The 23,640-nt window shown below is 45.9% G+C and overlaps 1 long non-coding RNA gene across 3 annotated transcripts in view; it reads right to left on the bottom strand.

The window, feature by feature from the left end:
• The window catches only part of LOC106731469 (uncharacterized), a 176,466-nt gene that overhangs the window by 86,731 nt on the left and 66,095 nt on the right, over window positions 1-23,640 (bottom strand). For all 3 annotated transcript variants that reach the window (XR_012902923.1, XR_012902921.1, XR_012902922.1), the window contains 2 exons: window positions 22,944-23,059; window positions 16,418-16,610 (listed from right to left, as the gene is read on the bottom strand). This is a non-coding gene — a long non-coding RNA (uncharacterized LOC106731469). The remainder of the gene's footprint in view (window positions 1-16,417; window positions 16,611-22,943; window positions 23,060-23,640) is intronic.

Raw genomic sequence — 23,640 nt, 5'->3', positions numbered from 1 at the left:
TGTGTAGACCCTTAATTCGAACTAGTGGGAGGCTAGTCCTTCCCAGGTTCCCCCTGGTGGCCTCTCTGGGCACAACCAGGAAAACTCTTCTCCTCTCCCCCAGCCCCGGGCCCTTAAAGGGGTAGACTCTGGCCAGACGACACTGGAGACAGACAGCCCTGCCAGCAGTGTCTACCCCTGACCGAGTGGCCCCACCATGAGCCAGGCAGCCAGTGGCAGCGAGCCGTCCCCTGCCCAGTCCCCGAGCACCCAGGGGCCAGCCAGGGGCCGTAGATGGCGCGCGGCCCCCTGGACTAGTGAGGAGGTCATGGACCTCATTGAGATTTGGGGGCAGGCCCCCAATCTTCAAGATCTCCGCACTAGGAGGAGGAACGCGGCCGTCTACGGCCGCATAGTGACTGCCATGGCCCAAAAGGGACACAGGCGCACCCAGGAGCAGGTGCGAATTAAACTGAAGCAGCTGCGGCAGGGGTACGCCAGGGCCACCAGGGGCGGCGCCGCTGCAGGGGATGACACCTGCCCCTACCTCCCCGCCCTCCACCAACTCTTGGGGGGAGGGGCGGTCCGTGCCAGCCCGGGGGACATTGAGCCGGGACCAGAGGGCCCTGACCTGGGCGCACCGGAGGGGCCACCGCCAGCTGTTCCAGCAGGGTCGTCCAGGGAGACCGTACCGGGTAAGTAGTTTGAATTAAGTAGTTTGGGGGGGGAGGTGGGAGGGAGACCAGAGACCGCGCGCGTGGGCCATGCCTTCCACGGATCACGCAGACACCTGTGCACGTGCGAGCACATGCCATGCCACCCTTGGGCAGGTGGCTCCAGCTGCGTGACACCCAGGGGCCATTGCCCAATAGGCACATGCTTGTGCAAAGAGACGTGACATGCTCCCGACCCCGGGGCAGGACCCAGCAGGATGATTTCCCTTCACATGTCCCCTCTACACGGAGGCAGAGAACATCTCCCCTTCCCCCCCACCGCCCCGGCCACACTATACATGGCACAGGGACATGGGTGCGGTCTGGGGGCAGCTCCCAGTCCCGGGGAGAGCCAGACATCTTGACCATGGCCTCTGTACAAGCACAGCGGCTGTGACGGTGCAGGACATGGTCACCCTCAAATCTCTTCTTTCTCTACAGCTGCACCAGCTGCTCGTGCAGGGTGCACCACCCCGCCAGGGACATGCTCCCGCACCCGCGGCCTGCTCCGGACCGCCAGCACGGAGCAGGAGTACCGGGACCAGCACCTGGGGGCCCTGCGAGCCGTGCACCGCACACTACTGGCCTGGATGTGGGAAGACCTGCAGGTTCACCACCAGCTGCTGGCTGAGGTCCGAGGGCTGAGCACCAACCTGCAGCTCCTGCTGCAGAGCATGGTGCCCCATGCTGGTCCTGCGCCTGCTGCCCCCCCCCCAACTGCTGTCCCTCCTCCCACTCCTGCCCCCCTCCCACCTCTTCCTCCTCAACCCCCACAACCTCTTCCTCAATGTCCACACCCCCACCTCACCCTCCGCACCCTCCACCCCATCCCCCCGGGGACGCCAAGGCCCCCTCCCTCGCCGTGCTGGGAGGCGGTTGGCCCGGCGAGACCCCCACCCCTGATCCTTGAGTTTCCCTTGCTTCCCCCTTTCAGCTCCCTCCTCCCAGTTTTCCCCCTCCCCTCTCCCAGCCTCTCTCTTCCCCTCTCCCACCTCCTTTTCCCAGTTTCCCCGAGTTTTGTTAAATAAAGAGAGTTTCTAGTTTTGACCACACGTTACCTTTATTTTGTACATTAAGAAGAGGGGCTAGGGAAGGATAAGTGGAAGGAGATAAGGAGGAATGGGGCACGAGCCCCCGATGGGGAGGACTGGGCTGGCTCTGTGGGCTTCTGGGGGTGGAAGCTCTCCTGCAGCCCCCTAATTGCCCCCTCTCCCCAGATGGCAGCCTGCGGCAAGTGCAGCCGGTCTGATGGCCGAGTGGTGTGATGTGCCCAGTGTGGGTACTCCGGGCACTCCAAGCCAGGACTGCTTTGCAAGCGGGGCACCCCTGAGAACTGTCTGTCCGGGGTGGGGGTCGGGTCCCTTTAAGCGCAGCCCTGGGCTAGCCTGAGACAGCATCTCCACGCTCTAAGTCCTCCTCTGATGCCCTGCTGGCACTGCTTCCGGCCATCCTTAACCCCGGTTCAGGGTCCACTTAATTGTGGACATGCTAGTTCGAATTAGCAAAACGCTAATTTGAACTAGTTTTTTAGTGTGGATCCGTTAGTTCGAATTAGCTTAGTTCGAATTAACTAATTCGAATGAAGTTAGTTCGAATTAACGTTGTAGTGTAGACGTACCCCAAGTTAGTTAAAAAAGCACAAAGTAGGAAACCAGGGAAGACATTTTCCAGCTGCCCCTATGCTATTGTTTCTAGTGAGCTGAATAAATGTGAAGACAGCAACGATTCCTTTCTGCTTTCTAACCCCCCTCGTCTGTCTGTCTATCTTAACAAACTGATTTAGGACTTAAGCCCAATTGTGTCTTTTATCTCCCATTTGCCTGATTCAGGATATTTGGGCGTGATGGTGGTCAGGCTTTAAGATTCAGTCTGGGGATCAAAAAAAATAACATGGGGTCATAAAACATTACAGTCACCCTGAGGGAACCTGGCACGTGTCCTATTTATCATTTGATAGGTTACTTTGAATGACTTCTGGATGTACTTCGCTTGAACAAAACTTGGTGGGATGCTGGCATTAGAACTCATCCCATCTCTTGACTTTGCAAACACAGGGAGAGATTTAATTCCCTTCTATGTGGCTCTAAATGACTGCATGGCAGCAGACTGGGTATGGTTCCTCAGAGCAAAGGTTAAAACCAGATGCAGGGCTGCTATCCCTTGGGCAGCCCTGAGGCATATGTGTGTTCACCAGCAGCAGGCAGGAATGGAGCTGTGAGGGGTCTGGAGAGAGGATTCACAGCTGTGAGCCTCTTTCCATTCTTCTCCACCCTTCCCCGCAGACGGGGGAAGGTTTCATTTGCTCCCACATATTTTTGCCCAGGGCCCAGCTGGCTATTCAAGCCAGCCAAAATGCTCATGGTTTGGCCCACAATCGAGGAAAGACACAACAGCCATGTTTGCTCTCTGAATATTGTTAAATGGAAAAGGTCTATTATTCTCTGCTTGGATGACATTGCATCGTCAGTCTGGGAAGTAATTGCTTCGCAAATCGTTCCATTGCGAAAACCCTATTAAAACACAATGAGCCAATGTGCAAGTTATCTGCAACTGAATAGATGCCCGATTGGGTCCCTTTGTACTTAACACACTGGGTGACAACAATCCAGCATGACACGTGGCACCCTGTCCTGAATGCACCAGCAATGTAACTGGACATTTCTTCTGAGGGAAAGATTGCTAATGATTGAGGGAGAGTGTGAGGAAGGGCTGGGTAACTTGGTCTTCCTGAATTGTTTTTTCAAATAAAAAAAGAATGCTGAAAGACCATTTGTATCTGATTTGTAAGACAGATGTTCAGACTAGTAGCATCCTAGTATCCCTCCAAACTTATCTCATGTACCAAATATATTGTCTCAGCCTAAATAACACTACTGCAGTATATAGGACTATAGATATAGTATCCCAAATGGCTTCTCATGCAAAGGAATATGGAAATATTCATGCCAATAAAAATATTTTACATTGGCAGAGGGCCAAATAGGGCCATATGGGTGTAGCTGTTTGCTGGTGGTTTAACGGAGTCAGTCCACTGTCAGGGAAACAGAGTCCCTCCCCAAGCAGCCAGGAGTAAAGGGGTGCACCTTTGGGTGCAGCATGGTCTGGTTGGCGGGGTCCTGGACTGGGAATCAGAAATCTGGGTTCCATTCCTGGCTCTGCCATTGATCTGCTGTGTGACCTGTGGCAAGTTGCCTCACCTCCCTGTGCCTCCTTTGTCTGCCTTTTCTGCTTAGAGCATGGGTGGGCAATAAAAGAGCAACGCTTTGACAGGGTTATCCCCAGCTGGCTGCTGCCGCTATATGTACCTGTGCCTCTGAAGTACAGGCAATTGCTGCTCCCACTGGCCATGGACTGCCATTCCTAGCCAATCGGAGCTGAGCGAACTGGAACACTGCTTCACACAGCTCCCGTTGGCCGGGAACAGTGATCCACAGCCAACGGGAGCTGAAATTGCCCTGACCTGCGGAGGTGCAGGTAAATATAGCACCAGTGGCCCACTGGAGGCTAATTGTGGGGAAGCAAATCTAGCCTATGGGCTGGCATTTGCCCATCCCCAGTTTAGAGTATAAGCTCTTTGGGGCAAGGACTGACTAAATATGTGTTTGTATAGCCTCCAGCATAATCGGGCCCAGTCTCCATCAGAGTCTTTAGGCACCATAATAAAGCATAATACTAGCCATTCATAGAACAGAGGGAAGGGGTCCTACTGGCAAGAAGTCTAGGAAAAACCACCTACTAGGAGCATGTGATCTGTAATGTCCATACAAAGTTGGCCAAACAGCCTTTATTAAGGAACTAAGGGTACGTCTACACTACAGCGCTAGTTCGAACTAACTTAGTTCGAATTAGTTAATTCGAACTAAGCTAATTCGAACTAACGCGTCTAGAACTAAAAACTAGTTCGAATTAGCATTTTGCTAATTCGAACTAGCAAGTCCACATTGAGTGGACTCTGAACAGGGCTTAAGGATGGCCGGAAGCAGTGCCGGCAGGGCATCAGAGGAGGACTTAGAGCGTGGAGATGCTGTCTCAGGCTAGCCGAGGGCTGTGCTTAAAGGGACCCGACCCCCACCCCGGACAGACAGTTCTCAGGGGTGCCCCGCTTGCAAAGCAGTCCTGGCTTGGATTGCCCGGAGTACCCACACTGGGCACATCGCAGCACTCGGCCATCAGCCTGGCTGCACTTGCCGCAGGCTGCCATCTGGAGAGAGGGGACAATTGGGGGGCTGCAGGAGAGCTTCCACCCCCAGAAGCCCACAGAGCCAGCCCAGTCCTCCCCATCGGGGGCTCGTGCCCCATTCCTCCCTCACCGCCTTCCACTTACCCTTCCCTAGCCCCCCTTCTTATTGATGTACAAAATAAAGATAATGTTTCTTCCAACATTGACTCTGTCTTTATTGAACAAAACTGGGGGAGACTGGGAAAAGGAGGTGGGAGAGGGGAAGAGAAAGGCTGGGAGAGGGGAGGGCAACTAACATGATCAGTGGTTGGGAACAGGTCCCAGATGAAGAAAGGCTACAGAGACTGGGACTGTTCAGCTTAGAAAAGAGGAGACGCAGGGGGGACAGGATAGAGGTCTCTAAAAGCAGGGGTTGGGTGGAGAGGGTGCATTCAGAAAAGTTCTTCCTGAGTTCCCATAAAGAAGGACTAGAGGACACCAAAGGAAAGGAATGGGTAGCAGGCTTGAAACTAGTAAGACAAAGTTGTTCTTCTTCCCAAAGCAAATAGTTAACCTGCGGAACTCCTTGCTGCAGGAGGCTGTGAAGGCTACAACTAGAAAAGAGTTTAAAGGGAAGTGAGATCAAGTCATGGAGGTTCGGTCCATGGAGTGGTCTTAGCCAGCGGGTAGGAGTGGTGTCCCTGCCCAAAGTTTGTGGAAGGCTGGAGAGGGATGGCACGAGACAAATGGCTTGGTCACTTTATTCAGTCCATCCCCTCCAGGGTCCCTAGGGTTGGCCGCTGTCGGCAGACAGGCTATGGGCTAGATGGACCTTTGGTCTGACCCAGGACGGCCATTGTAAGCTCAGGGCTCAGGGTCGGGGGTCTCAGTGGACCACCTTGATTTTCATGCACACCTGCTCCTGGGTGGCCAGGCTGGCAGCTCTCCTGCCCTAGCCGGCCACTTTCCTGTGCCTAGTGTGGAGGTCGTGGACGAGGTCCACGATGTCCGCACTAGCCCAGGAAGGTGCCCGCCTCTTGCGGTCCAGGGCAAGCTCCCGGGAGCCGCCAGCCTGGTCCCGGGAAGAGGGGGTGGGCTGGGGGACATCGGGTGGGTGGCTTTGAGCCGTGCCAGGTGCAGGGTCTGCTGGCTGGGTGCTGGCAGGCTTGCACCTGGCACGGGCACCGTAGCCAGCCCGTGCCCCTTTAAGGGGTCCGGGGCCGGGAGGGAGGCATAGAGTTTCCCTGGTGTTGGCCAGAGTGGCCACCAGGGAAAGCTGGGGAGGGCTAGCCTCCCACTAGTTCGAATTAAGGGGCTACACACCCCTTAATTCGAACTAGCTAGTTCGAACTAGGCTTAATCCTCGTAAAATGAGGTTTTCCTAGTTCGAACTAAGAGCTCCGCTAGTTCGATTCAAATTAGAACTAGCGGAGCGCTAGTGTAGTGCCTATTAAAGTTAGTTCGAACTAACGTCCGTTAGTTCGAACTAACTTTGTAGTGTATACATACCCTAACTGAATGGAACGCAATTTACCATTTTAGAAATATCAAGGGGTTGAGCCACCCCTGCTAGGATTTGGAACTAAGATTTCAAGTCAGCTAAATACAGGTTGGACCTTCCTAGTCTGGCACCCTGGGGACCTGAGCGGTCCAAACCAGAGAAGGTTCATGATTCCCTGCTGGCTGCCCTGCTCCCAGGCTCCCAAGGCTGGAGCTCCCACCCTGCTGATGATTGTTGCCGTCAGAGTTCCCCAGGTTCCAGACAGGAGCACCTGGTTGCTGCTGGCCCCACTGCCACTGGCGGAACTCTGTCCAAGGCCACCAAGCCTGCCCTGCCCTGCCACCACAGGGGCTCCTTGGTTGCCTGTTCCCATTGACGCTGGGGGTTCCCCGGCTGGCCCAGATAATACCGGGGAGTTCCCTGGTCAAGGCCACCATGCTGGCTGCTGCTGGGAGTTTCTAGGTTCTCCAGCTGGGGCCACCTGGACACCACTGGTCCTACTCCTACCCAGGTTTCCCCAGGGTTCCCTGACTCAGGGCCACCTGCCCACCACCTGGCCCCACTGCTGCAGGGAGTTTCCCAGTTGGGGCAGAGGATCCTCATTCACAGCCTGGCCTGCTGATACCAGGGGTTCCCAGGCCAGAATGCGGGCTCCCCATTTGCTATTTGGCCCCACTGATGCCAGGGGTTCCCTTGCTGGGGTGGGGCTCCCCAGCCGCCACCTGGCCCACCCACCATTGACCCAGCTTGCATTCTCTGGCTGGTTCCCACTCCTGCCTCGGGGAGTCTTTGGTCCAGCAATATCCATGGCCCTGCTGAAGCACAGATGTTGCCAGACCAGAGAGTCCCGGATTTGGAAGGTACAACCTGTACCACATTCAGAAAGCGATGCTTACCCCATTAAGCCTCAAAAGTGGGACTTCTCATGTTTACAGTTTAAAAAGTTTTGTTTATTCTACATTGCTGACAACCTCACGTGCAACCACATTCACTTATTCCAGCAATCAATGATTGGAATTTATAGGGGTAATCATCATTGTGCATGGAAAACTGTAGCAAATAAAATGGAAATTAATGTACAAATGAAATAATGTGCATTCCTCTTCTTGCAATCATTATGTTATGTTCAGCACAGTTTCTAGCAAGATCCTGCACAGATTTTCAAGATATTGCACCTCTGAAAGATGAAGTATTTATTAGCTGTGGAATTGTGTCAAAATATTACTTGAGATGTCCTGCTGGGTATGTTACCCTGTATCTAATCAATTTTAAGGCAATAAAAATAGATTGTTAAGCAAGAACTTTAAAAAGTGCAAATACTCTCTGGAAAGGTTGTTGTATAAATGACAGTGTGTAGTTCTGTGTTTATTTTCATAGTATCATAGAATCCTAGGGCTGAAAGAGACCTCAGGAGGTCATCAAGTCCAGCCCCCTTTCCAAAGCAGGACCAACCCCAACTAAATCATCTCAGCCAGGGCTTTGTCAAGCCAAGACTTAAAAACATCTAGGGATGGACATTCTACCCCCTCCCTAGGTAACCCATTCCAGTGCTTCATCACCCTCCTAGTGAAATAGTTTTTTCTAATATCCAAACTAGACCTCCCCCACGGTAACTTGAAATTTCTCCCTCAATATCTTGTTTATCAGTTTTTGTTCACTTTACAGTTCACTTTACAGCTCAGTTTTTGTTTCACGAGGAGTAACGGTAGTTCGGAATAGGCACCTAGTCCGAACTACCTAGTTCGAGCCCCGTGTAGCTGCGCTGCACGGGGTTCGAAGCAGCGGGGATTTAAAAATGGCGGCTCCCCGCTTATGCTAATGAAGCCCGGGAAATTCAAATCCCGGGCTTCATTAGCAAGTGCGGTATGCATACATTACCCCGCTAGTTCGAACTAGCGGGGTAGTGTAGACATACCCCTAGAGATTAACAAAACATGTAGATGGTATCATGAGCTTTCATGAGCACAGCCCACTTCTTCAGATGAAGAAATTATAAAAGCAGCTTTAAAATCTACAACTAGCATATTGAACACTGACTGGTACTTTCAGTGTGATCTTCCAGGACCTAATCCAAGTCCATTGAAGCCAATGGAAAACTCTCAATGGGATTAAGGTCTCAGTGTAAATTTCTGAAAGGGAAAGTCAATGGGGAACTACTGAGCTAGCAAAAGAGAAAAGCAATTCCCTCCATTTCAGTTGTTGTAACTTAGGGCTCAAAAGAGGCTGAATCCTAGGTCCATGGCAAAGCTCATGATACCAAATGTTGTACCCAATTCATTTGGGTAAACCTCAAATAGTTTAGAAATTCCATGCAAATAAGCACCCAAAAGTCTGGGGAAATCTCTGAGCCTTAGTCAACATTCCCGAGCCTCCTAACTGCATTCTAATTTACCTTCCTTAAGTCCCTCTGAAGCAGGTATTTTCCCCATTCTGCAAAAGAAGAAATTCCAAATGCTTAAAAGGCCAAACAATTTAAAAGCAAGGTCTGTTTGGATACCCACCAAATATCTATACAATTGCATACTCATGCGGCCTTACTCTTACCATTACTACATGTGCAAATTGAACATTTGTGGTTCCCGACGGCTTGGAAGAGACCTTGCTTGTGATTTGCACATGGATGTATCATGTGGTTTTCCCACTAAGTCATGCAAGCGGTCTTGCCATTTCTTTGTGAATGCCCTGTGATGACTTTCCCAACAGCGCAGTGGGGGATCAGGTCTCAGAAGTTCTTCCCTCTCAGTTCTGTGCTGGAGAGCTAGGCCACCTCACGTCCCATCCACTCTCTCCCTCTCTCCTTTTGCAGCTACCTTTCTAACTTCAGTGGCATTGAATCACTGTCCCAGACAGTGTCAGCAAAGGGAAACAAGCAGGAGGAAGAGGAGGCTATCAGGGCATATCAATTCTCAGAGTAGTTTCCTTCATGAAGACTTTTCAAAGGCTTATGTATAATCCCAATCATCTCTAGGTTCTTCCCTTCCTACTGACTAGTGTAGTTAGTGTTGGCTGGTTCTTTGACCCCCCCACCACTCCCACTTCCTTTGAATGAACTAACGTCTTTGCCCTACCCCCAGATGGCTTTGTATTATCACTATATTCCTGCACATTTCTTCATCAAAGTCCATTTATATGTAAAGTGAACAAAATCAAACCTAACACCAAGCCTTCCTCATGTAACTCCACTCTTCATCCTCTCCCCTTTGACCCAAGTCATTTTGATTGATGAACGCCTTCTGTCTTTGATATAAACGCCAGTTCTTTATCCACTGACATAGCTCATCCCAAAACCTGCCTATTGACCTTAAGAAGTAATCTTTTGTGAGATACTGTATCAAAAAGGTTCCTCGAGGTCCAGATAAATTATACCCATGCCTGTCCCTTGTCAATCAACTTGTGACTTTCTACAAAAATTCCAACCGATTTGTTAGGCATGGCTCCTTTGCTTCCTTTGTGCACCTACTGTCACTATCCTTCATAAAATCAGAAACCTCTAGGTCTTTTCACCTCCCACTCAGTCCGATTCATGTTTTTGTTCTCCTTCCAACTTTTAAGGTCAAGTATGCAGGCATGTAGTCTCCTGGATCTTCCCTAGCTATATCGTTTTGAACTACAGACAAGGCCCCACGTATTCTAGGGTTCTGAGGCTACGGAATGTGCCAGAAAATCCATCCCTTATGGCAGAACTGCTTTTCAGACTCAAAGTTTTCATATTGTGTTTCTAGATCTCACGGCTGAGCAGATAACCTTGAAAACATGAACAGAGTATTGACCAATGTTTTCCTGACTCTGCAGGCAGGCTGGAATGATAGCTCTCAGAGGTGTGGGTGACCCCCTGCATTTCAATTGGGTGTCAACTATGCCCCTTAAAGGTGACTATTTCATTTCTAACATGAATTATTCTGCTTCTGGGTTTTTTTTAAAACAGAAACATCCAGCCAGTGCATCTACTCCACAATCTCAAACGGCCTCCTATGGCTCCCAGGAGCCAAAAGCTCCAGCTGTCCACTCTACAACTGCCAAAGGCTTCACTTTCCCTAGGATAACTTCCATAGAGACATTTTCATTATAAAATTCCACAAAAGCAGAGCATAAGCAAGGGGGAGACTGTATTAGCTAAATTGATTTGAATAACCAAATAAATAAAATCCATGGTATTGTTCATTAAGGTATTTAATTAAATAAACCTCAATTTAAATTTAATTTAAACGTTTCTGCCACTGAATATCAGGCTGCCACACCAAAGTTGCAGAATTCAGGGACCGTGCCATAGAATTTAGGTCTAGTGTGCTGTAGAACATCTGGAGCCTTTAAATATAAATGTTGCATTAAGAAGTTGAATTCTAACCTTCCTTAGATTTAAGTGGTACAAAAGCAAAGTTTTGGGGACAGATTCTCCGCTGGTGGAAACCACTATTGCTTAATTGAACCATGCAATATGAACATATCCTCTCACACACAGGGACAGACTGTCTATGCCACAGCTGAGATAGTAGGGAGTGCTCAGCATATGGAACACTCTCAAACACGTTCTATCTGTCCATAGCTAGATGACTTCAGTTTTCTGAGCTGGCAATCAATCATCTTCTGTGCAAGCAATAAATTGAGGCAAATAATGTTTATAAGAAATCTCTTTAGTATGACACATCAGTGAACTGAAGATATGTTAATCGATTCTCTGTATTCAAAGCCCCATATAATCCACAAAAAACAGATCTACGCTCTGCAGCAGTCCTGTGAAGTTAGTAGAGCAATACTGATTCACACCACCTGCAGATTTGGCCTATATCCTACTATCAACCTAGTCCACCAAAAAAGGTTTCTTAAACATATTCACTTTCTACAGAAACTAGGCTGAGTCCCATCTGATCAAGCAGTTTTGCAAGTCTTCAGATATTCTAATTTCTTGATCACTTGTTCTGGCATGATCCTGATTTCCTTCAGTGTTTCTTTTTCTTCCCTGGGGAAATTTATGCCTGTTTCTAACATCTGTCCCCCACCATCCTCCTTTGTCAGCACTAAGGCAAGGAATTGATTTAATATTTCAAGCAATGTCTACATATCTTTTCAATAAATTATCTTTGCCATTTCTTTGAGGCCCTTCTGTCTCCTTCACTGACCTCTTTTTCCTTTCGTACTTGAATAAATTCCCATTATTTAGCATAACCTCCTGTGCAATCTTCTTTTTCATTCTCTACCTTGGCTTTTATCTTTTTTTTAATACTCTCTGAACTTCATTCAGTAATCTTGCCAGTCTTCCGCTGTACCTGGTGTTTAATACCTCACATATGCCTCTTTCTTACCCTTGACGATTACTTTTTTTTTTTGTCTGTTCATCACAATGTGGATTTATTTATTGCCAGACTGCATATGCAACGACCCTTGGGCATATATTAATTTAAGTTCTGAATGTTTTCCATTTCCCATCTATGTTCTTCTCTCCATTGCTTTTCAGCAGCTTCCTCCCATATCTTTTTGGAACTCACTCCTCAACCCTTGGATTTACACAAAACTGATGTTATGCTTTTTGAAATAGAGGTTGTCAAGTGAACCATCCATGTGCCCAAAGATAGAGTCCAAGAAATGAGGTCCTACAGAATTGTGAAAAAGTCATTGGAGCTTGATTCTAGCTGCACAATGCTGTAAGCCACCTTTATGCCTTCCCAGCCACAGGGTGTGCCCAGGGTAAAAGCATTCCTTGAATTCAAGGGACTATTTTGCCAGCCCCGGATCACTAAAATGTAGTGTACTCCAGTCCTGCCTTTTCTCCATCCCAATACACTCCCTCCCTGACCTGGCGCCCATAAGGGGGAAATGGGAAGTGGCTAACACAGAGTTAGCTACAACAGAGGAATTCCCTGCTACACTATTTAGCACAGTACTAAGTCTCCTTTGTGCTTCTCGCATGGTGCAAAAGGTACTTAATCTGAGATAAGAATCTGGCATGTTGAGCTGAGTGAAGTACCTCACTGGGCTTCATTCCACACTTCAAGTTTAAGGGGCTGATCCCGAAAAGAGATGATGTCTGCCTTTAAAGGCCTATCTGTAGCCCCTATGTAGCACGGCTGGGACAGACCGAAGCCTCCCAGGGAAGGCACTTACACCACCTCCCCCTCATTTTTCCTGGTGCAGCCCATCTCCTCCTTGCAGCCCCCCCTCCTGGCCCAGTGGCCGGTGTGTGCCATACCTGCATGAGAACTGCTCCGATGGTGGATCTCCCCACACCTAACTGGTTGCCAACGGATTAGTAGCTATCTGGCGTGGAGAACTTCCAAAGGGCGATGGCTAGTGGAGGGGAATGGTGGTCCTCATGCGTGTGTCCTGTCACCACAGAGCCGCAGGGGCAAAGCCACTTGCAGAGCTCGAGGAAAGTGTTCTTCTTCATCCTGAAGTTCTGGGTTCACTGTTGTTCTCCCTAGCGCTCCAGGACGATGAGGTCCCACCAGTTGCTGCTGGTGTCCAGATGCCAGATGCGGCGGGGCAAGCTGGCAACTGGGCGCCGCTCCTCCACGGCCCCCAGGTGGGCAGGGGCAGAGCCGGGGGGCTGGCCTGAAGCAGAAGGTACCAGGCAGCCTCCAACAATTGCTGCCAGGCTTGCAGCAAGATGTTCAACATGAGCACCAGAGTGCCCAGTGGCGGGTCTGGCTCCATGGTGCTGAGTGCTGTGGTGTCCCAAATGAGAGCGACCAAAGCAGTTGGAGAGGAAAACGCTTTGCTGTCCCTCAGTGAGGTAGGCAAGCAAGCAGGGAAAGCTGAGAACCGGCTGTCCAGGGGGGTCCCTTTAAGCATGAGCCTCAGATAGCCTCAGACAGCAGCCACACAAAGCAACTACTGACTTGATGCACTGCTGGAACCGGTTTCAGCTGCCCTTAAATGCGATCCAGAGTCTAATCAGTGTGTACGCGCTATTTAAAAATAGCAAAATGCTATTTTGAATTAGTTTTTGTGTCTAGATGCGTTATTTCGAATTAGCTTATTTCTAATTAACTAATTCGAAATAAGTTAATTCGAAATAGTGCTGTAGTGTAGACATACCCTAAGAGAATACAGGCAGTCCCTGACTTACGCGGATCCGACTTACGTCGGATCCGCACTTACGAACGGGGCTTTCTCGCCCCGGAGGTGGAGGTAGCGGATTGCTACCTGCAAGCTCCGGGGCGAGAAAGCCCCGTTCATAAGCTGCTCCGGTGCCCCTGGTCTGCTGGAGACCGTCTCCAGCAGACCAGGGGCACCGGGCGGGTTCCTGCGCTTCTGAGGCTTTGCCAGAGCAAAGCCTCAGAAGCGCGGGAACCGCTGCTGCTGCCGCTTGAGACCCGGTGCCTGTGGTCTGCTGGGGACCGTCCCCAGCAGACCACAGGCACCGGGACTGAAGCCGCAGCCGCGGGGGGGGGGGGAGGTCCCGCGCCTCTGAGACTTTGCCAGAGGAAAGCCTCAGAGGCGCGGCACCCCACTGCCGCTGCTGCTCTGCTCCCCGTGTCCCTGGTCTGCTGGGGGGGGGGGGGCGCGGATAGTGTGCCCCCCCCCAGCAGACCAGGCTTTTGTTTTGGACCCTGGAGCAGAGCAGCTGGGGTGCTGTGGATTGGTCCTGCAGCACCCGCTCTGGGCACTACTGGACCAACCCGGCAGCACCCCAGCTGCTCTGCCCCAGGTCCTGATTCAGCCGCTGCTGGTCAGTTTCAGCAGTGGCTGAATCAGGACGCCTGGGGCAGAGCAGCTGGGGTGCTGCTGGGTTGGTCCAGTAGCGCCGAGGGGTGCTACTGGAGCAACCCAGCAGCACCCCAGCTGCTCTGCCCCAGGCGTCCCCAAGTCAGCTGCTGCTGAAACTGACCAGCGCTGACTACAGGAAGCCCGAGGCAGAGTTGCTCTGCCCCAGGCTTCCTGGAATCAGCGCTCATCAGTTTCAGCAGCAGCTGACTTGGGGAAGCTTGGGGTTCTTAAGTTGAATCTGTATGTAAGTCAGAACTGGTGGTCAGTTTCAGCAGCGGCTGAATCTGGACGCCAGTTCCGACTTACATACAGATTCAACTTAAGAACAAACCTACAGTCCCTATCTTGTACGTAACCCGGGGACTGCCTGTACTACATTTTCATAGTTAAGCACACATAAACCAGGGAACATCAATTGAGTTGCATGAAAAAATTCTAACTCTTGCAAATATGCATTAGAATTAAGACCTGGAGCCTGAAAAAATTTATACACATGCTGTTTCTTTATGACTTCAGAGGGACTATTTAGTGTATCAAGTTAAGAACATGCATAAATCTTTGCAGGATTGGGACCATAATTTCCAACAACAGGATCACGTCATATCTCAACAAATACAATACAATATAGCATCAAAATGTGCAATTTTTTCCTTCTCTTTTTTCCCCTCTATACCGGGATATTCCATACAAAAGTCTAGTGTTTAAATTATTCAAGTGGAGAAATCAAATACTCAGAATTCAAATAAATTGCAAAATTTTGAACTTAGACCTTTAATCATTCCCCTTGTACGTATATCTTAAATTATGGTTTATAATTATCCATTATTTGTCAAATAATATAATATTGTAAAACAATGACATTTTATACAACCTTTCATTCAGAACACACAGTGTACATTCTGTATCGCACTCCCACCTAATACAGATTTTACATGTAGGCTGATATAGTTTGAAAGCCAGCTACCTTTTTCTCTGGCAGCCCCCACAAATATTATAATGCCACAGTTATTATTAGTTATTACTGTTATTTGTATTACAATAGTGCTTAGGAACCCCAGCCAAGGATCAGAAGCCCATTGAGTGAGGCACTGTAGCAGGCGTGTAGCTAAGAAGACTGTCCCTGCATGAGAAAGCTCACAATTTACACAATAGATATGACACAACGGATGGGTGTGACAGACAAATTGCTAGAGATGGGATGGGATGATGAGGTAACAATAAAATAAACCATTTAGCAGAAAAGCACAAAGTCACACTTGACTAGACAATGTATTTACAAATCATTGCTGAGTATGATGGCATAGCATCATGGGATATAACAAAAATGCAATAAAGACCCATATAGTACATGACATAGGTTAATCATGTTTGGCTGCAGGGTGGAGATGAAAACCCTGCCCACTATCCTATCTGCACACCTCTGAGAATAGAATCAGCAGGATAAGATGGAAATTGTGAAGTCCATGTGGCATGCAGAAATTCACCACTTTTTTCCCAAGCTATTCCTTTCATTCTAACAAAGTTGAGAACTGAGCCCTAAGGGCACAAACAAAGAAAAAATTGCTTCATAGCATTTTCCCCTAGCAATTGCTTTGGGGTATATGTAAGATGAGATCAAGTCAGTTCTATGTTACAAGCATTTCTAATTCACTATGTGGGTACTTCTGCATGCTTGAACTTCACAATTTCTTTATTGCTTTTCAAACAAAATCAATGCAAACCATAGAAGGCATTGTCACTGAATCTTGTGTGCTGTCACTTTAATTTTTACATTTTAATCTATTTGATGATATGGGAAACTTTCATTTTCCACTGAAAGAAAAGGCTTTAGGATTTGATTGTATATGGAAGGCTGCATCCATGTTGAGAATTTGAGGGAATTCTCCCACTGCTAGGGTAGCACAACTTTTTCTACCAACCAAGGGAGCACTAATTTAAACCAGTTACCAGTATTGTTACTGTAGAATTAGATGACACTGTGGTACAGATGCCAACAGCTACATTGGCACTACTACCATGACTGACATCCACTGGGCTAGGACTTGGAGAATGCACTACATTTGTCCATGTGGATTTAGACCCCAGTGTGTTGAATGGAGTAAATCATTGGGATGAGCCACTGATGTAAGGTGCTAAGCAACAGTCACTCTTTCGGAGCCTGACTCTATAGCGCAATGTTGACTTTTGCACTCAAGAATGCAAAGAACTTTGATACAATTAAATAACCATATTCATAAAACAAACTACAGAAAATCTTAAAACCACAGGCCAGCCTGTCATATCCCTTTCTCAGGGAGAATTTGACATAACAGTGAAACCACAATGAAGAAAACATCAGAAAGGTAGAGAAATGATCCTTACCTTCCAGCTTCTAGAGCTGAGCTCAGAGCCCAGTCTTTCCCCAGTGATTGTTGCCTCCTGTTGCTGGAGGAGGTGCTTTGAGTTCCTTCCTGGAGCACCTCCATCAGCCTTCACTGATGTTAAGCTCTTGTTTGCCAGGGTCAATGTGGTGGCTCTGGGACTTGTCACTGTGACATTCCTTTTAAGATGGTTCCTAAGGAATGTGGTTCACATGAGGAGAGAAATTTTAGCACACCATATTGCATGGCCTTGGGAGGTGGTACAGGCATCTGATGTCACTCCTCCAGCCTATGAGTAGGGACTCAAACTCAACTATATGAAACGATGCTGAGAATAAAGCTATGCCATGCAGTTCCAACTCTCAAGCTCTTTCAAACATATGGAGCTTAAACCACCCCACCAGTTCTAGCTCTAGGAGCATTAGTAAGGTTAGCAAAGCCTTTTTGTTTCTTTCCTTTGCAACCAAAGCTTTCTGCTAGCATTACCTATCTAAGGCATTGTCCTAACCGTGCAGTCTATAGAGTTCCGGTGCAATATACTTCACAAAAAGAAACTCTGCTACATAAACAAGCTACTGAGACATAAATAAGGTAAACATTTAGTGTCTTTCAAGTGTAGCCTTATGTACGTAGACTGCCCTGCAATCACTCTGTCTGGATGCAACAAAGAAATGGATTACAGTGGTGTGTCTGCATGGAGCAAGAAGCCTTGCAACTTCATAGACAGACGCTGATGGAAAACAGACTGCCTGGCTCTTGCTGCTACAAGAGAATTCAGAAGCAGTCCAGTTCACAGAAAAACTCCCAGCCCTTCTGCCTCATTACAAATAGGCAGAATGGCCTTTCAGATATTAGTCCTGTCACCTCTTGTAAGTGCTATGGAACAATGCTCTCTCTAAGCTGCAGGCAGCACAGCCTCATAGACTCCCACGTGCATGGAGCTGACTGACTGGGTGGGGCTGATTAATCACCTCTGAACCTGTGCTGCTGAACAGTTTAGAGGGAACACTGCTATGGAGCTCTCTATAAACTATGGAACAAATTAGAAGGGCAGGTCCCCAATTTTGCATGAGGTCTTGAAAATCACCAAGAAAGGTATTATGTAATTTATGGACAGCCCTACCTCAGATCTACTAACATCACCTCTGTCTTGAACATCAGACAATTGTCTCTCATCCAAGTCTAGGTACAGTAGTTTTATGACCTCTGTTATAATAATGTCTCAGGAACTCACATTCTTGTTATGCATTTATGCTCGCAACACCCTGTGAGACAGGGAAGTGCTATTACTGTCATTTTACGGAAGGGGGCCTGAGGAACAGAATGGCTAAATGGCTGCCCAGGGTCACAGAGGAAGTCTGTGGGAGATTAGGGATTTGAACAATGTTCTCCCAAGACCTACATTAGTGCTCTAGCCATTGGAAATGTGTTTCCTGACAAGTCCTTTTTGTAGTGAGATGTTGGAGGGAACTAAAACAGATGTCACTAGGCAGGCGCACCAACAGCAGTCAATGGGGCCCCACACATGCACATGCCATGCCTGTGGGGACACGGTCTGCCTGTCACTTGGGTGATACCGTGCCTGCATTGGCTGGTGCCCAGTGAGCTCCCAGCTGCCCTCCTGGGTGCACTTTTCTGGCCTGGCCAGGAATTCCAAATGCTCTCCTGGCTGCCTTAGCCACTGCTGGTACCTCCCCCCCCCCCCTGCAATCTGCCTGTGTGACTGCTCCCTCTCCACATCCCCACATCAGTGGGCCTGTCACTGGGTAGCAATGAAGATTTATGTGCTTTGTGATGTACCATTTCTAGCAGGAAGAAACCAGTGCATTGAAAGTGGGATACAGTTAATGGGACCTTTACAGTTTCCAGGGGGAAATGAGGTGGTTGAACTTTCACTGTTAGAAATGGAACCAATTCTGACACAGATTTCACTGTACACTGCTTCAGGAAAAGAGGGTGGAAAGTTGAGAATAAGATTTGAATTCTGAGAATCTGTCCAAGCCCTCTACTTCCATATTTAGAGGATGACAGAACTCCTTTATGGGGAAAATGCTGTGAGAGTCTCCAGTGCAAAATCCTAAATACTAGAGGTTTTTAGGTCAACAGTTTAGGCCTATTTTAGGCATCTCGCTGCCTATGGTGCCACCTTTTCAGACCACATTCTAAGATGCACATCATGGATTGCCTAGGGAGCCTAGGCACCTCACTTGGGCTTTCAGGATCACAGGATTGAGTGTGTGATTTTCTAGGAGCCTAAATGTTAGGTGGCGTGACACCCAGCATCACAACACCTATTTCCTTTTGTGATTTGGGACCTATTATCCTTCTTCAGGGGCAGAGCTCACTATTTTAAAAATCAAGATTTTATCAGTAGATATTTCATTAGTCATCCTCTAGTTTTCCCTGCTAGAAAGGTATATGAGGGAAAGAATATATACACAACAAATGCCAGATTTTCAGTTTAGTTGAAAGGAACATTATTCAGTCTTAAATAATGAACTAAAAATAGTGCCACTTATCTCAAGTCCTACTGACAATATTTGTAGCTTTACAATCAGTTTCTTTCTTTTTTAATGTTTGTGTAATTTCTCTTGTTCTTTGAAAGTCCCAGGAAAAAAAAACTGTAGGAACTTGTTTACTCATATATTCATAGATTTTTTTTTTATGACCAGAACGAGCATATGATCATCTAATCTAACCTTCTACAGGTCAGAAAATGTCACAGAATGATTCCTCCATCAGGGCCATAGCTTCTGATTCATCCAAAGGATATCTTTTGGAAAGCAATCCATCACATCCTTAGGAAACATTTTTCAATTTTTAATTACCCCTTCATTAAAATATCTTTGCTGGATTTGTTTTGCTTCTAATTGACTATAAAGGGAAAACAGTGAAAATGACTGCTTGCAAAGCACAGTCAAAAACACAAAGAAAAACAAACTGAATAAACAGAGTCTTTGTGTTAGAACCATGTTAATAAGATCCCTTTACTTTCTGAAATTAGAACTAGAAATGTAATAATATTTTAAAGCAAATACATACAATACTGAGTATTGCTTGGATTTAGTAAGAGAATTTAAGGATCAGTCACTTGCCAGACTACTAAAGTACATACATGTACATAAAGAAAAACTAATGTATTAAATATTAATTTCATTCCCAGTGAAAATCTAAAAGAGAATTCTTCTAAGGGTGTGTCTAAACTGCACCCTCAACTCAAAATAAGATACACAATTTGTGCTACACAAATTTCACAAATAAAGTGCTATTTCGAGCTATCCCTTATTTTTCAATGAGGTTTACCAGGATGGTGAAATAGCACACCTGTTATTTTGAAAAATATTTCAAAATAGCGGGTGGCTTGTGTAGACACAGGGTAGCTATTTTGGGATAACTTCGGAATCCCAAAATAACCTTGCAGATGTACCGTAAGACTAATTTTTTAAGACTGAATGTGACTTCAGTCATTTAGCAAATGTTGGAGCTAAAAAAGTTTGAAAAGACAGAGAAATGTGGCAATGGAAAAGCAGTTCTCTCAAGAAAACAAACCTCAGGGACACTATATACATTTGTTACCATCCATTATTTACACTATCAATGAATGATTAATAATTAACTTATGCATTGTAGAAACAGTAGCTTTGAGAGGTTCATTTTCTGAACTTTTTGGTTTTATGAACTCCTCACTCCCCAATTTGTTCCTCAAATCAGGGTTCTACTGTAATAGCTTCTACAGTGTATCTGTGTCCAAAATCCTGCCTGGTTATTTCATTTATCCTGTTACAGAAATTGCAGTAAATGACAAGTCTATGGCCCCAATCTTGCAAAGAGTTCCATGTGAGCAGAACTTATTGCAGGGTTGTAGTCCTAAGCATTAAGGCTATACTACATCACATGGCAATGTGCCTAAATGTAAAAAGATGGAAAATATCTTTTAAAATGCTACCTGCATCTCTGTGCTCATAGGAAAAATTGCAGCATCTAAGCTGAGAAATGGATGGGATCGTATAATTAAAAACTGTAACAGAACACACAAGGAGGAAGTTTTAAGGCTACATGTTCCACCTTAACTTTCACATTTTCTGACCTTCTGAATGTAAACCGAAGTTCAACAAAGTATTTAAGTACATGCTTAAATGAAGCAAAGCATATGCTTAATTTAAGTGCTTTGCTGAAAAGTCATAGATTGCTGAATCAAGACCATAATGTAGTTCTGTACACATATATTCTTCTATTAAATGAAAGTCCCACAGCCTTGCAGTTCCCTATAAGCATTTAGAAAAGTCAGGGGTGGGAGGGAGAGGGATAGCAAAGGCTCAGAAAAGAGTCAGACAGACATATTACATCTGCAGTTAGAACATTTTAAAGGATCACTGTTATTAGAAATTCAAGTTTTTCAAGTATTAAAAATAAATCTTTAATTCCCCTACAGATTCCTAGTATCCAGAGTATTTTATACAAACATCTGGATAAAAGGAATAAAGGCAAATCCATTGTGTTTCTAGACATTCCTGGAGCATTGATGTTCTTGAGATTATGCTATTGGATTACTGGTATAAAAATAATAAATATTTTCAGTACTTAAAGCTGTAATGTTTTATGTTGGATTTGGATTTTGGTTTCATTTTAGTAAAAGGTGGATGTAGAGTCGAAGTCTCTCCCTTAGCCAGAAGGTTACATCTGACTTGGATCGAGTTTATTGCTTACTGACCTACATTTTTCTCCTTTACAGTATTTGAAAAGTTACTTAGAAACTTTATTATCATTATGTTAACATTTCAGAATATCTTGAAAGTGAAAAATATTAATATATGACTTTTCATTCCCCTGTTAAATGATGAGAAAAATATTCATTGATTTACTTTAACTTTATTAATATGCTAATCTTTAGAGGGCACACCAATTCATTATTGTCAGTTCAAATGGAGAGAAGAGCAAGTTATACAAGACAGGCTTCATATGCAAGGGTAGGAGATGACTCCACCAATGGGAGATTGTTCAATGTGCTTTAACAAAGTTTTGAGATAATACAATGTGAACATTGCATTTAACTAACCAGGAGCCTAGCAATATAAATGGCTCAAAGTCATGTTTGTAAACAGCAAATGTAGACAGCTCTTGCCAGCCGTGCAAGGATTAAACAGTTATAAACTTCCAACCGTGCCCAGAATTTAGTTATGTTGTCAACATACAGTATGTTTAAGTAATACACTCTGCATGTCTCCATTTCTGCCTTTCCTGAACAGACGGACAAGGTGCTGCCTGAGGGAGCTGGATTTCAAAGCTCTATTTGTACAAGGTCTTCACCCTTGTTGCTTGCCATTTCTCTAGGGAGCTGTAGTATGTCACTGAAAGTACTAGTAACCAAAGACAGCAATGAAACAGCTAAGCCTTATGGCTCCAGCCCAGTCCTTTCACTTTATACCCTCTGCTGTTCTCTCTCTCTCACTCTTTTTTTTTTTTTTAACATGCAAGTTGCCATGAAAAATTTGTTAATGAAATATTTGCTTAGAAGTCTGCTCTGGGCTAGGCTGATAACCTATCTGTGTTTGAGTTTGGCTTCCCATATTCTAAATACTCATCTTCTCTCTGTTTAGCTTATTGATTGGCTTGGCAGGAAAAGCAGCCTTGTCATCAGTGACCAAGGTCAAACTAAACAAAAAAGAGACAGGAGAAAAAAAAGGAGAAGTTGAACTGATGAGCTCGGTGAGGCAAGAGTGGAATATCTTACCTGCCAAAACTTTTCTTAAAGGGACAAACTCTGTTTCCCTAGGGTCTTGCACACTGTTTGTAAGGTCATAGGAAATTAGCGCCATAATATTTTGCATTTATAGAGCCACTTGCATCCAAAGGAGCTTACAAATTCTGTTTGTGCAGCTCTTCCAAAGTGAAAGAAGAAAACAGCTAATCACTGGGCCAAAACACTATCCCCATGAAAGCATCATGGGATATTTAATGGCCACACAGAGCAGACAAACTTTTGGCCAAACTTTTCAAGCCTGGATACCTAAAATTAAGCACCTAAATCCATGTCTATGAACCTAAACAAAAGGCACCTGTTTCGAAAGTGCTGAACACTTCTGGATTACACTGAAGTCAATGGAAGCTGTGATTTGTTAATAACTGATTACTTTCTTTTAAGTGCCCTAATTTAAGTACCCAACATTGAACATTTTGGCCTCAGTTTTGGAAATCCTTCCACAAACAGAAAGCCATATGTACAGAACATTTATGCAGAGCTAAAGTGAGCTGCTCACTATAAGAAGCCTTTAAAGAGTAATGACAAGATCACCTTCATCATTATGCTAAGCTCTTCATTAAGTGTGTGGGCGTTATTATCTCTCTCTGTATTAAGACATGAAATGCATAAATGCCTGGGTCTCTGGACATTGTGTCCTCTCTACCTAGGGTTTAGCCAACTAAAACTTGTCTAGAATTTACAATAATTAATGTAGAAATTTTAAATAGACATTATTCTGCAGTGCTCCACTATTGATAAGTCCATCCCAGAAAGTACTGTCACTTACATGTCATTCAACGTGACCAGGCATCTGCTTCAAGAGGAGACTGTATCTGACAATGGATGCTAGGATGTGTCATGGCATAAACAGACTGAGGTTGGCTCCTTCACGACTGTGGCTCACTGCAAAGAAAACAGACATTTCTAACTCATTTAAACAGCATAACGCAACATCTCCTGTAGTCCTGAAAGGAGCCTGTAACTGAACACACCAGCTAAGTAAGTGGCACTATCCTTCAAACTTATCAATCACAATAATGTTCAGGTGAGGAGTTTTACAAGTTATTGGGAGCTAGAGACTAATGATTATATAAAATGAACTGCAAAATTCTGAGATCTTTGTTCAATATATGCTCAGGTCATACTAAGTGAGAGTTTAGCTTTATTAATGACTGGGGGCATAAGCCAGGACTAGATTATTTGGTCTTATCTGCTTGTAAATTTCTAGAAAAAAAAAACCTCATAAATATTTTTTATATTTTCTTTCATCTTTCTGAACTAATTCAGTTATCAATGTATTGTTCACAGTGTATTGGACACATTCGTATTCCGTAGTTCTATAATATTCTATTATAGTTGTTGACACATTCGACTTCAGTGACCTAGCTGAATTGATCAAATATACATTTAATTTCCTATCTGCAGGCATGGATAGACTAACAAATTGAATCAAAAGGATTCCCATCAAAACGTAAGGGCTACAG

This window comes from Pelodiscus sinensis, chromosome 3 (genome assembly GCF_049634645.1).
Source record: "Pelodiscus sinensis isolate JC-2024 chromosome 3, ASM4963464v1, whole genome shotgun sequence".
Lineage (NCBI taxonomy): Eukaryota > Metazoa > Chordata > Testudines > Trionychidae > Pelodiscus > Pelodiscus sinensis.
This window is presented reverse-complemented; position numbering and strand designations above follow the sequence as displayed.